Genomic DNA, 10743 nt, shown 5'->3' on the forward strand with positions numbered 1-10743 from the left:
TACTCACACACACAAATAAAAACAAGTTGTATCGGTTTATTATTGTTATTACTAGGCTATTATTATGATTATTATAAATGCATGATGAGGTAATAATGTAAATAGTTAATTCACAAATACATGTTTTTCCATATTCTGAAGGACCACATTCGATGTTGGTACGAGGTGAGATACACCGGTTTCAATAGGGAGTACAGCATGTGGCCTAGTTATTAATATTATGTTGCCAACGTGAGAGAGAGAGAGAGAGAGAGAGAGAGAGAGAGAGAGAGAGAGAGAGAGAGAGAGAGAGAGAGAGAGAGAGAGAGAGAGAGAGAGAGAGAGAGAGAGAGAGAGAGAGAGAGAGAGAGAGAGAGAGAGAGAGAGAGAGAGAGAGAGAGATGGTGGTTATATTTATTCGATGCAGCTCGTACAGAGCGATCCTGAAGAGTGTGAGTGGATACGTTTAGAGGTTATAAAACGGCCGTCTTAGATCAGGGCTGCCCAACCCTGTTCCTGGAGCGTTGCCCTCCTGTAGGTTTTTGCTCCAACCCTAACCTAACATACCTGATGTAGCTAGTTAAGGTCTTGGTGAGTGTCATGAGAATTTCTATCTCTAATTCAACCTAAGCTTGAATCATTACCAGGGGTTGTAAGGCTCTGGTTTTAATCATAAATGATTCAAGGTCCACAACCAACAAGAATGATCTGTATTTTTAATCATGGAGAGCTCTGGCGCCAAAAAACATACGTACAGCTTTATACCCCTTGACACACAAAGGCACATTGCTCCGCCCACCTTTACGAGGCTTTTTTTTAACCCGTTTTCTCAGTCCCCTTCACCCTGGAATGTTTAGTCCCGCCCCCCTCTGTTAGTGGGTTGACACTACATTATAACTCTAACACCGTTCACACATTTATACTGTATTTGGGGTGAATGCCTTTAGTCATTATTCTTAAAATACAAATTAATCTATCAATGAGCAGGCAGTAAGTAGAATCAGGTGTGATAAATTAGCTTTGGACATATTCCTACAGAGGAATAGCACTCCATGAACATGGTTGGGTAGCCTTGTCTTAGGTCAACACTGTCCAGGCAATAGCTGATTCATCCGTAGAGATGTTGCAAAGGAATGCAGTGAAACTGTAAAAAAAAAAGCATTGAGATGCCATCTCAGCCATAGTTGAGGACATCACCTTCTATAGGTGTCTTGGTCAATAGCAATACGACACCTCTTCAGTTTTAAACATTGTGAGAGAAACTTTAGGTATGCTTGAAATATATTTTCCTTTATTGCTTGTATTTGATTTTATTTGTAAAATATCAGCAAACACAATGAATGTAAATGTCAATAAGGATGTTACAGTGTATTTTCTTGATCATCAAACAAACTTTTTTCTGTATATTTTGTCTTAATCTATATGAATAATATGTATATTAGTTATGTTCCATCTGCTTCTTTCATTTTCAGACAAACATCTGTTTGTGTATCTAAATTGTGAAATATATTTAGTAGAAGTAAGCAATAAAGTAATAAAAATGTTTTGTTGAAATACTGTATTTTCATATTCATATTTCTCTCCACCCTCGATACGTCCTGGAAGTTGAAATCACTTACACAATGACATCATGGGCAGAGAAAGTAGTGATTCAAATCAAACTTTATTGACTTTGTGTCCAGATGTTAAAGGGACATGCAAATACAGGCTTCTGAATCCCCAAAACCTTTTTTTGTATTATTCATTTTATTTTTTGGTAATATTTTCTTACAAAACTACGTGCACAATAAGTAATCAATTCTGCAGCATACAAACCACAAAAATACCAGTTTTACATTATCAAATACTGCACATAGAAAACATTTACAAAGCTGAGGTATAAAATTACAGATCCTTGTCTTTGCCATCCTTCAAATCAGACAATCTGCAACGCTTTGCTCTTTCAAACTTAGTCTTTTGATGTCTCATGGAGTCAAGACGACGGTCCACACCAGTAAGTAAAGACAGTTCTTCATTTACCAACACCAGCCTTAGAACCCAATTAACCTAATAAGACTACACTATTGGCCAAAAGCCTCGTTGATCAATTGTTGATCAAGTCACACCATGTTACCTAGGGATCTATCTTTACAGTTGATAGCAGGGCAACACACATTTATGTTTACATTTTAGTCATTTAGCAGACGCTCTTATCCAGAGCGACTTACAGTTAGTGAGTGCATACATTTTTCATATGTGTGTGAATAAGTGTGGCTGCAGCATTTAAATCTAGATATTCTAAATAACCAAAAGATTATCAGAAACATTAACGTTGCTGTGACATTTTTCCAATATTTCTCCGCATTACATTGCTGCATGTTTGAGATGAGGCGTTGCTCCCTGGCTGGGGATGGTCATATGAAGGTCGTCGTTAAGGGGGAAGCTAACATGGCTTTGTGAGATTCTCATTTGTGTTTTGTGACAGACAGTCAGACGTTTACAGACAAAATGGCTGCTCAGGAACTTGTGCTGTGATTAACAACGATTAGCAAATGTGACATAATGTTGACAAACAGCATTTACAGCAGCAGTTTGCTCTGTGGGCTTGGAGAGGAAAAAAAACGAAATGAAACACAATATTCTTATCCTTGATGACGGTTGCTACATTGACAAGCAGACTGTTTTGTTTCTTTGATTTTGCTCATGGATCATGTGGGGTTGAGTGCTTTGGGAGTCAATGGTGCTAAGCTCTGTCTATTCGATACGATTCTGCTGAACTAGATGTTATCAGAGTTTGAATTACATAGGGCTACTCTCAAAATAATGGACTAGTCCAGTGTTTCGTTCTTCAACACTACGGCAGCGTCTACGTTAACATTTATGGCGTTGTCCTGATTTGTGAAAGGAGAGCCCAGCACTCCAGGGTACCCCCCCCCCCCGCCGTTCAAACTCTTGTAGTGATGTTTGTCCTCATGGTAGTGCAATAGAAAACAGTCAGAGGTAGGGGACCTGAGGCCGGCCCTACTAGTCAAGGCCTTACCGACATAGCTAAGTCCTCCGACACAAGAACATACTTTATTATTGCCAGAAGAAGAAACTATATCAGTAGGACGGAAGGCTAAATTCATGCTACATCAGATACAATTGTTCATATTTCTTGCATTTCACAGATTTCCCATGACACAGTGCTGAGTGCCTTCAGAAAGTATTCACACAACCTTGACTTTTCTTACATTGTGTTGTGTTACAGCCTGCATTTAAAATGGATTACATTTAGATTTTGTGTCACTGGCCAACACACAATACCCCATAATGGCTGCATCATGTTATGGGTATGCTTGTCATCGGCAAAGACTAGGGAGATTTTTTTTGGAAAAAAATTAACAGAATAGAGCTAAGCACAGGCAAAATCCTAGAGAAAAACCTGGTTCAGTCTGCTTTCCAACAGACACTTGGAGACAAACGCACCTTTCAGCAGGACAATAACCTAAAACACAAAGCCAAATATACACTGGAGTTGCTTACCAAGACGACATTGAATGTATCTGAGTGGCCTAGTTACAGTTTTGACTTAAATCGGAAATGAAAATATATGGCAAGACTTGAAAATGGCTGTCTAGCAATGATCAACAACCAACTTGACAGAGTTTGAATAATTTTCTAAAGAATAATTAGCACACATTATACAATCCGGGTGTGCAAAGCTCTTAGAGACTTACCCAGAAAGACTCACAGCTGTAATCAATGCCAAAGGGGATTCTAATATGTATTGACTCAGGGGTGTGAATACTTATGTAAATGCGATATTTCTGTATTTCATTTTCAATACATTTGAAAACATTTCTAAAAACATGTTTTCACTTTGCCATTATGGGGCATTGTATGTAGAAGGGTGAGAAAAAACTAGTTTATTCAGGCTGTAAACACAACAAAATGTAGAATACGCAAAGGGGTATGAATACTTACTGAAGGCGCTGCATTTCTAAATTCATATCATCATTATCATCATCATGTCGTTATATCATTAAGACTAAATACAATAAATTCTTCAAAGTAACCATGCGGTAAAATTTTTAAAGTTTCCTAAAGTACAAATGTGTATTAAAGCACACGTATTATCAGCTTCCAGAAATAAAATGGTTAATTCAGCTTAATGAATACATTGGTTGATTCAGGGGATCAGATATAATCTAAATTCAACATTTAAATAAATCATTCCATTTCACCACATCATGTGTCTTATTCATGCCTAGTTTAAAGGTCAAACCATAGAGCCTATAATAATAATAATAATAATAATAATAATAATAATAATAATAATAATAATAATAATAATAATAATAATAATAATAATAATAATAATAATAATAATATATAAACCAATACAGGTGAGTCCGCCTGGAGAAAAGACTGCAATGAAACAGTACCAAACAAACAACAAAAAATCTACACTTCAATATGGTGTAATGATTAAGAAATACATTCAGAAAACTATACATTTACAGAGAGATACTTCAGTACAGTATTTCAAGCGAAATACTTTGTTTGTTAACTTTTTTTTTTTTAACTTGTTTTGTTGAAACTTTCAGCCGTGTACCAATGCTACAAAAGCTGAGCAACGTCTCCTAAAGAAAATAAGGCCACTGTAAACTGGACAAGCCCTCATTTATAACGAGAATCTAAAGACACGTTTCCCATCGTCACCTTGCAGTCGTGACTCCATAACTAATTCCTCTAAAATTCCTCTTCTCCCCTCGTTACAAAAATAAAATAAAATTTCAGTATAATACTCATCAAAAGACAATACATTTGTAGTTGGTTTCAGACATTATATAAAACAGTTGAATGAAGAAAGTCTCTCAAAACACTGAGAAAAGATATAGAACGTGTCTAAGTGAACATCCCACAGGAGTGCAAAGCTTGTGGACGGTTACATTTCAAGCAACAACAAAAAAACGAAACAATGAAATCATCTCTATAAAAATGTCTCGTATTTAACCACGACAGGAGACATCGTCAATGTCCATTGTGTAGTATCTTAAAAGTGTGGCCAAACAGACACAGGATAACATATCTGGCTCTTCAACATTGACAAAGCATAGCTGCAAATAGTCAATATACCCCGTTCATTCCACCTCCCTGTTCAGGTGCATCAACATTCCGTCACATGCCAGCCGTGCACGAGAATACGAGCAAACTACCTGTAATTCCATCCACTTTCTCCCTTTCTGATTGTCAGCCTCTCTTTAGTCTTTCACACACTCACACACATGCTTCTTCTCGCTAAATCACTCTGATCAAACCCTGTGCTGGCAATCCTTTTCTGCTTGCATGAAGGCACCAACACTCTCCAACCATCCATCCAGCTCCGGGGTGAGGTTTCCCCTAGGCACAGATCCAGGATCAGCTTCCCATACCCCCAATCCTAACCTTAACCATTAATGGGGGAAATGATAAACTGAATCAAAATCAGTGTCTAGGGACAACTTCACCCTACTCCATCAATCCATCTGGGGGGTGTGCCAGGGTCATCCTTCTGACGAGGACTCAGGTCATGGCGTCACCCAGCTCCACTCACTCACTCACAAAGGCCATCATCTTCTTTCAGCAGAGCTTCTCTACCTGATACATAAAACACTTTCCTTTACAGTCCTGTTGCTTCACTTTAACAGTCTTGGTGCTTCACTTTACAGTCCTGTTGCTTCACTTTACAGTCCTGTTGCTTTACTTTAACAGTCCTGTTGCTTCACTTTACAGTCCTGTTGCTTCACTTTACAGTCATGTTGCTTCACTTTACAGTCCTGTTGCTTCACTTTACAGTCTTGGTGCTTCACTTTACAGTCCTGTTGCTTCACTTTACAGTCTTGGTGCTTCACTTTACAGTCTTGGTACTTCACTTTACAGTCTTGGGGTTTCACTTTACAGTCTTGGTGCTTCACTTTACAGTCCTGTTGCTTCACTTTACAGTCATGTTGCTTTACTTTAACAGTCTTGGTGCTTTACTTCACCTAACAGTCCTGTTGCTTTCACCTAACAGTCCTGTTGCTTTCACCTAACAGTCCTGTTGTTTCCCTTTAACAGTCTTGATGCTTTCTGTTAAACCAGTTTTTCTGCATGGTATTTAATCATTAAAATCATTCTAAACATTGGTGTTACTGGTACCAAATAAACCCAACATTTGACCATGTAAACATACCAGGTAAATAGTTGACTGTAAAGTAAAGCAAACCAATGTAACAGTGTCTGACCATGTCTGCAACTCAGCATATATCAATGCTTGGGTTTTCTACTATCAGGTAATTGTGCCACAACTCTAGTAGAGTTTACAGGTGACCTAATAACAAATAACTACACGTTTTTCAATAGCTAGCATATGACCTTTGACCCTTCTTTCTGACCTTTGACTTAATAAACATCACATAGTTCAAGCAAAGACAAAATCACTACTATACTTTTGGAGGAAAGCAATATGTCAACACTGCCCTGTCACCGTTTGGTACCAAGAATGGCGTATATTTAGACACATTTGGAAAACACCTTATATACAGTGGCTTGCGGAAGTATTCACCCACCTTGGCATTTTTTCCTATTTTGTTGCCTTACAACCTGGAATTGAAATAGATTTTTTTGGGGGGGGTTTGTATCATTTGATTTACATAACATGCCTACCACTTTGAAGATGCAAAATATTTTTTGGGGGTGAAACAAACAAGAAATAAGACATAATAACAGAAAACTTGAGCCTGCATAACTATTCACCCCCCCAAACTCAATACTTTGTAGAGCCACCTTTTGCAGCAATTACAGCTCAAGTATCTTGGGGTATGTCTCTATAAGCTTGGCACATCTAGTCACTGGGATTTTTACCCATTCTTCAAGGCAAAACTGCTCCAGCTCCTTCAAGTTGGATGGGTTCCGCTGGTGTACAGCAATCTTTAAGTCATACCACAGATTCTCAATCGGATTGAGGTCTGAGCTTTGACTAGGCCATTCCAAGACATTTAAATGTTTCCCCTTAAACCACTCATGTGTTGCTTTAGCAGTATGCTTAGGGTCATTGTCCTGCTGGAAGGTGAACCTCCGTCCCAGTCTCAAATATCTGGAAGACTGAAACAGGTTTCCCTCAAGAATTTCTCTGTATTTAGCGCCATCCATCATTTCTTCAATTCTGACCAGTTTCCCAGTCCCTGCCGATGAAAAACATCCACACAGCATGATGCTGCCACCACCATGCTTCACTGTGGGGATGGTGTTCTCGGGGTGATGAGAGGTGTTGGGTTTGCGCCAGACATAGCGTTTTCCTTGATGGCCAGAAAGCTCAATTTTAGTCTCATCTGACCAGAGTACCTTCTTCCATATGTTTGGGGAGTCTCCCACATGCCTTTTGGCGAACACCAAACGTGTTTGCTTATTTTTTTCTTTAAGCAATGGCTTTTTTCTGGTGACTCTTCCATAAAGTCCAGCTCTGTGGAGTGTACGGCTTAAAGTGGTCCTTTGCAGCTCCTTCAGGGTTATCTTTGGTCTCTTTGTTGCCTCTCTGATTAATGCCCTCCTTGCCTGGTCCGTGAGTTTTGGTGGGCGGCCCTCTCTTGGCAGGTTTGTTGTGGTGCCATATTCTTTAAATGTTTTAATAATGGATTTAATGGTGCTCCGTGGGATGTTCAAAGATTAGGATATTTTTTTATAACCCAACCCTGATCTGTACTTCTCCACAACTTTGTCCCTGACCTATTTGGAGAGCTCCTTGGTCTTCATGGTGCCGCTTGCTTGGTGGTGCCCCTTGCTTAGTGGTGTTGCAGACTCTGGGGCCTTTCAGAACAGGTGTATATATACTTAGATCATGTGACAGATCATGTAACACTTAGATTGAACACAGGGGTGGACTTTATTTAACAAATTATGTGACTCCTGAAGGTAATTGGTTGCACCAGATCTTATTTAGGGGCTTCATAGCAAAGGGGGTGAATACATAGGCACGCACCACTTTTCCGTTATTTATTTTGTAGAATTCTTTTAAACAAGTTATTTTTTTAATTTCACTTAACCAATTTGGACTATTTTGTTTATGTCCATTACATGAAATCCAAATAAAAATCAATTTTAAATTACAGGTTGTAATGCAACAAAATAAGAAAAACGCGAAGGGGGCTTAATACTTTTGCAAGGCACTGTTCTTTGAAATTGTACAGTATCTATACATTGGGGTATACATACATGTTCATGCATTCACACTCTTCCTCTTTTTAAACCTCAAATTATCAAGTTATGTTGTTAACATTGTGTAGCTACTAGCTACTCAACATATAGTTATTGGACAAATAGAACATCATACAAGTTCCCAATCACAAAATATCAATAGCTAATTTTCCATAGCTCAATAGGACTTAAGATCCAGCTGTGAACAGGGTTCTTCTTGTTCTCATTTATACAGTTATACAATTTCAATATAAGTTTAGTTTTAATAAATACTTCATCTTTTTTTCTTCATTCCTCTCTTCTTTCCAATAAACATATGATTGTTTCTATCAGCAGTCAGTCATGCATTTTGTTGAAGAAAACTTGCAAATACAGATACATCATGCCAGCTGTCCACAAAATAGATATGAATAGAGTACATTTAAAATTACTTCATAAACATGACCGTACATCACTCACTGATACAGAGAAGAAGTGCTCCATAGCCCTGACTAAATACAACAATCAACACTTCGTTTTTTTGTTTCTCTAAAAAAATCAAAAATCAAATAACGGTAAAGTGCTGACAAAACTGTGGGATAAGAAATTTGATAAGAATTTCAAATGCTATTCTCGAACAGAGTTTAAAGTGTTCCGGAATGTCTTTGTCTGTGTCTCTCCACAGCAGGTTCCAATGGCCAGTGTCTACAGAACCAGGTTCCAATGGCCAGTGTCTACAGAACCAGGTTCCAATGGCCAGTGTCTACAGAACCAGGTTCCAATGGCCAGTGTCTACAGAACCAGGTTCCAATGGCCAGTGTCTACAGAACCAGGTTCCAATGGCCAGTGTCTACAGAACCAGGTTCCAATGGCCAGTGTCTACAGAACCAGGTTCCAATGGCCAGTGTCTACAGAACCAGGTTCCAATGGCCAGTGTCTACTGAACCAGGTTCCAATGGCCAGTCTCTACAGAACCAGGTTCCAATGGCCAGTGTCTACAGAACCAGGTTCCAATGGCCAGTGTCTACAGAACCAGGTTCCAATGGCCAGTGTCTACAGAACCAGGTTCCAATGGCCAGTCTCTACAGAACCAGGTTCCAATGGCCAGTGTCTACAGAACCAGGTTCCAATGGCCAGTGTCTACAGAACCAGGTTCCAATGGCCAGTGTCTACAGAACCAGGTTCCAATGGCCAGTCTCTACAGAACCAGGTTCCAATGGCCAGTGTCTACAGAGCCAGGTTCCAATGGCCAGTCTCTACAGAACCAGGTTCCAATGGCCAGTGTCTACAGAACCAGGTTCCAATGGCCAGTGTCTACAGAACCAGGTTCCAATGGCCAGTGTCTACAGAACCAGGTTCCAATGGCCAGTCTCTACAGAACCAGGTTCCAATGGCCAGTGTCTACAGAACCAGGTTCCAATGGCCAGTGTCTACAGAACCAGGTTCCAATGGCCAGTGTCTACAGAACCAGGTTCCAATGGCCAGTGTCTACAGAACCAATAAAGAGTGTTTACTGTATGACAGTCTCCATCTTAAAGGGGCATGTTTGGTCTCAATGATATTCGTCCTGGTCACAAAATAAAAGGTACAGAGACTGCTTATAGAAATCCTTCATGTCATTATTTTGTGTGTGTGTGTACAATGTCCCCAAGAAAGCATGTGACAAATTTGACTGAACTGAAATTCGGTTAATCAAACGTACCATGCAATGCTAACAATATTAACAACATTTGTAGAAATATTTTTCGTTTTGGAAGTTTGTCAGTGTGGCCAACAAAAAACCAAAAAAACATTAGAAACATTGAGTATGTTTACATGCACACTAATAATTAGATATGAAACTGAATATGGAAAGACAGAGTATGGAAAAAGCTTGTAAACACATTACTCTGCTTATCTTAATCGGGCGTAAGGTCAAAATCGAAGTAAGCATACGCTGATTTTCTGAGCAATCTTTAGAATTATTAGGACACGTGAACATCTTAAATCGGCGTTCCAGCGCTGTATTTGATCTGCGCATGTGTGTCAGTGCCAGCACCAGCAGTGAAAGCCTCCCTCTTAAGTACGAGTGAAGTGAGTTCGGAAAAACTGAAAGTATGCAGCTTAGAAATAGTTTTCACATACAAACGCTATATGTCCGAACTCAGAATCAAATAGGCTTCCCAAGCATAGCATGGTCACTGGTCGACGTGGGAGAACGTTTATTTTGACTGCCGATTTTCTGCAGTCCCATCAGGCAGCCTGATTTCAGAGGTGTCAATGTAAACAGGATTATTAGGGAAATTGTTCTTAACATTTAACGAACTATTATATTAATCTGACTATTCACAATAATCACATTATTGCGTGCATGTAACCGTACTCAATAACAAATTAGAGAGGGATGATTTAAGCAGTGCCCTAAGAGACCGGACCAGTGAGAGACCAGTGTGTCCAGAACAGATCCCATGACGATATGCAAAACTGTTGACCAGGATAACATGTCCACATCAGTAAATGAGATCACAATATGTTTTGAGTTTGAGCTTGTACAGGAACTAATCAGATGTCATCTACTGGTTGTACAGGAACTAATCAGATGTCATCTACTGGTTGTACAGGAACTAATCA

Source organism: Coregonus clupeaformis, chromosome 17 (genome assembly GCF_020615455.1).
Source record: "Coregonus clupeaformis isolate EN_2021a chromosome 17, ASM2061545v1, whole genome shotgun sequence".
Classification (NCBI taxonomy): Eukaryota; Metazoa; Chordata; class Actinopteri; order Salmoniformes; family Salmonidae; genus Coregonus; species Coregonus clupeaformis.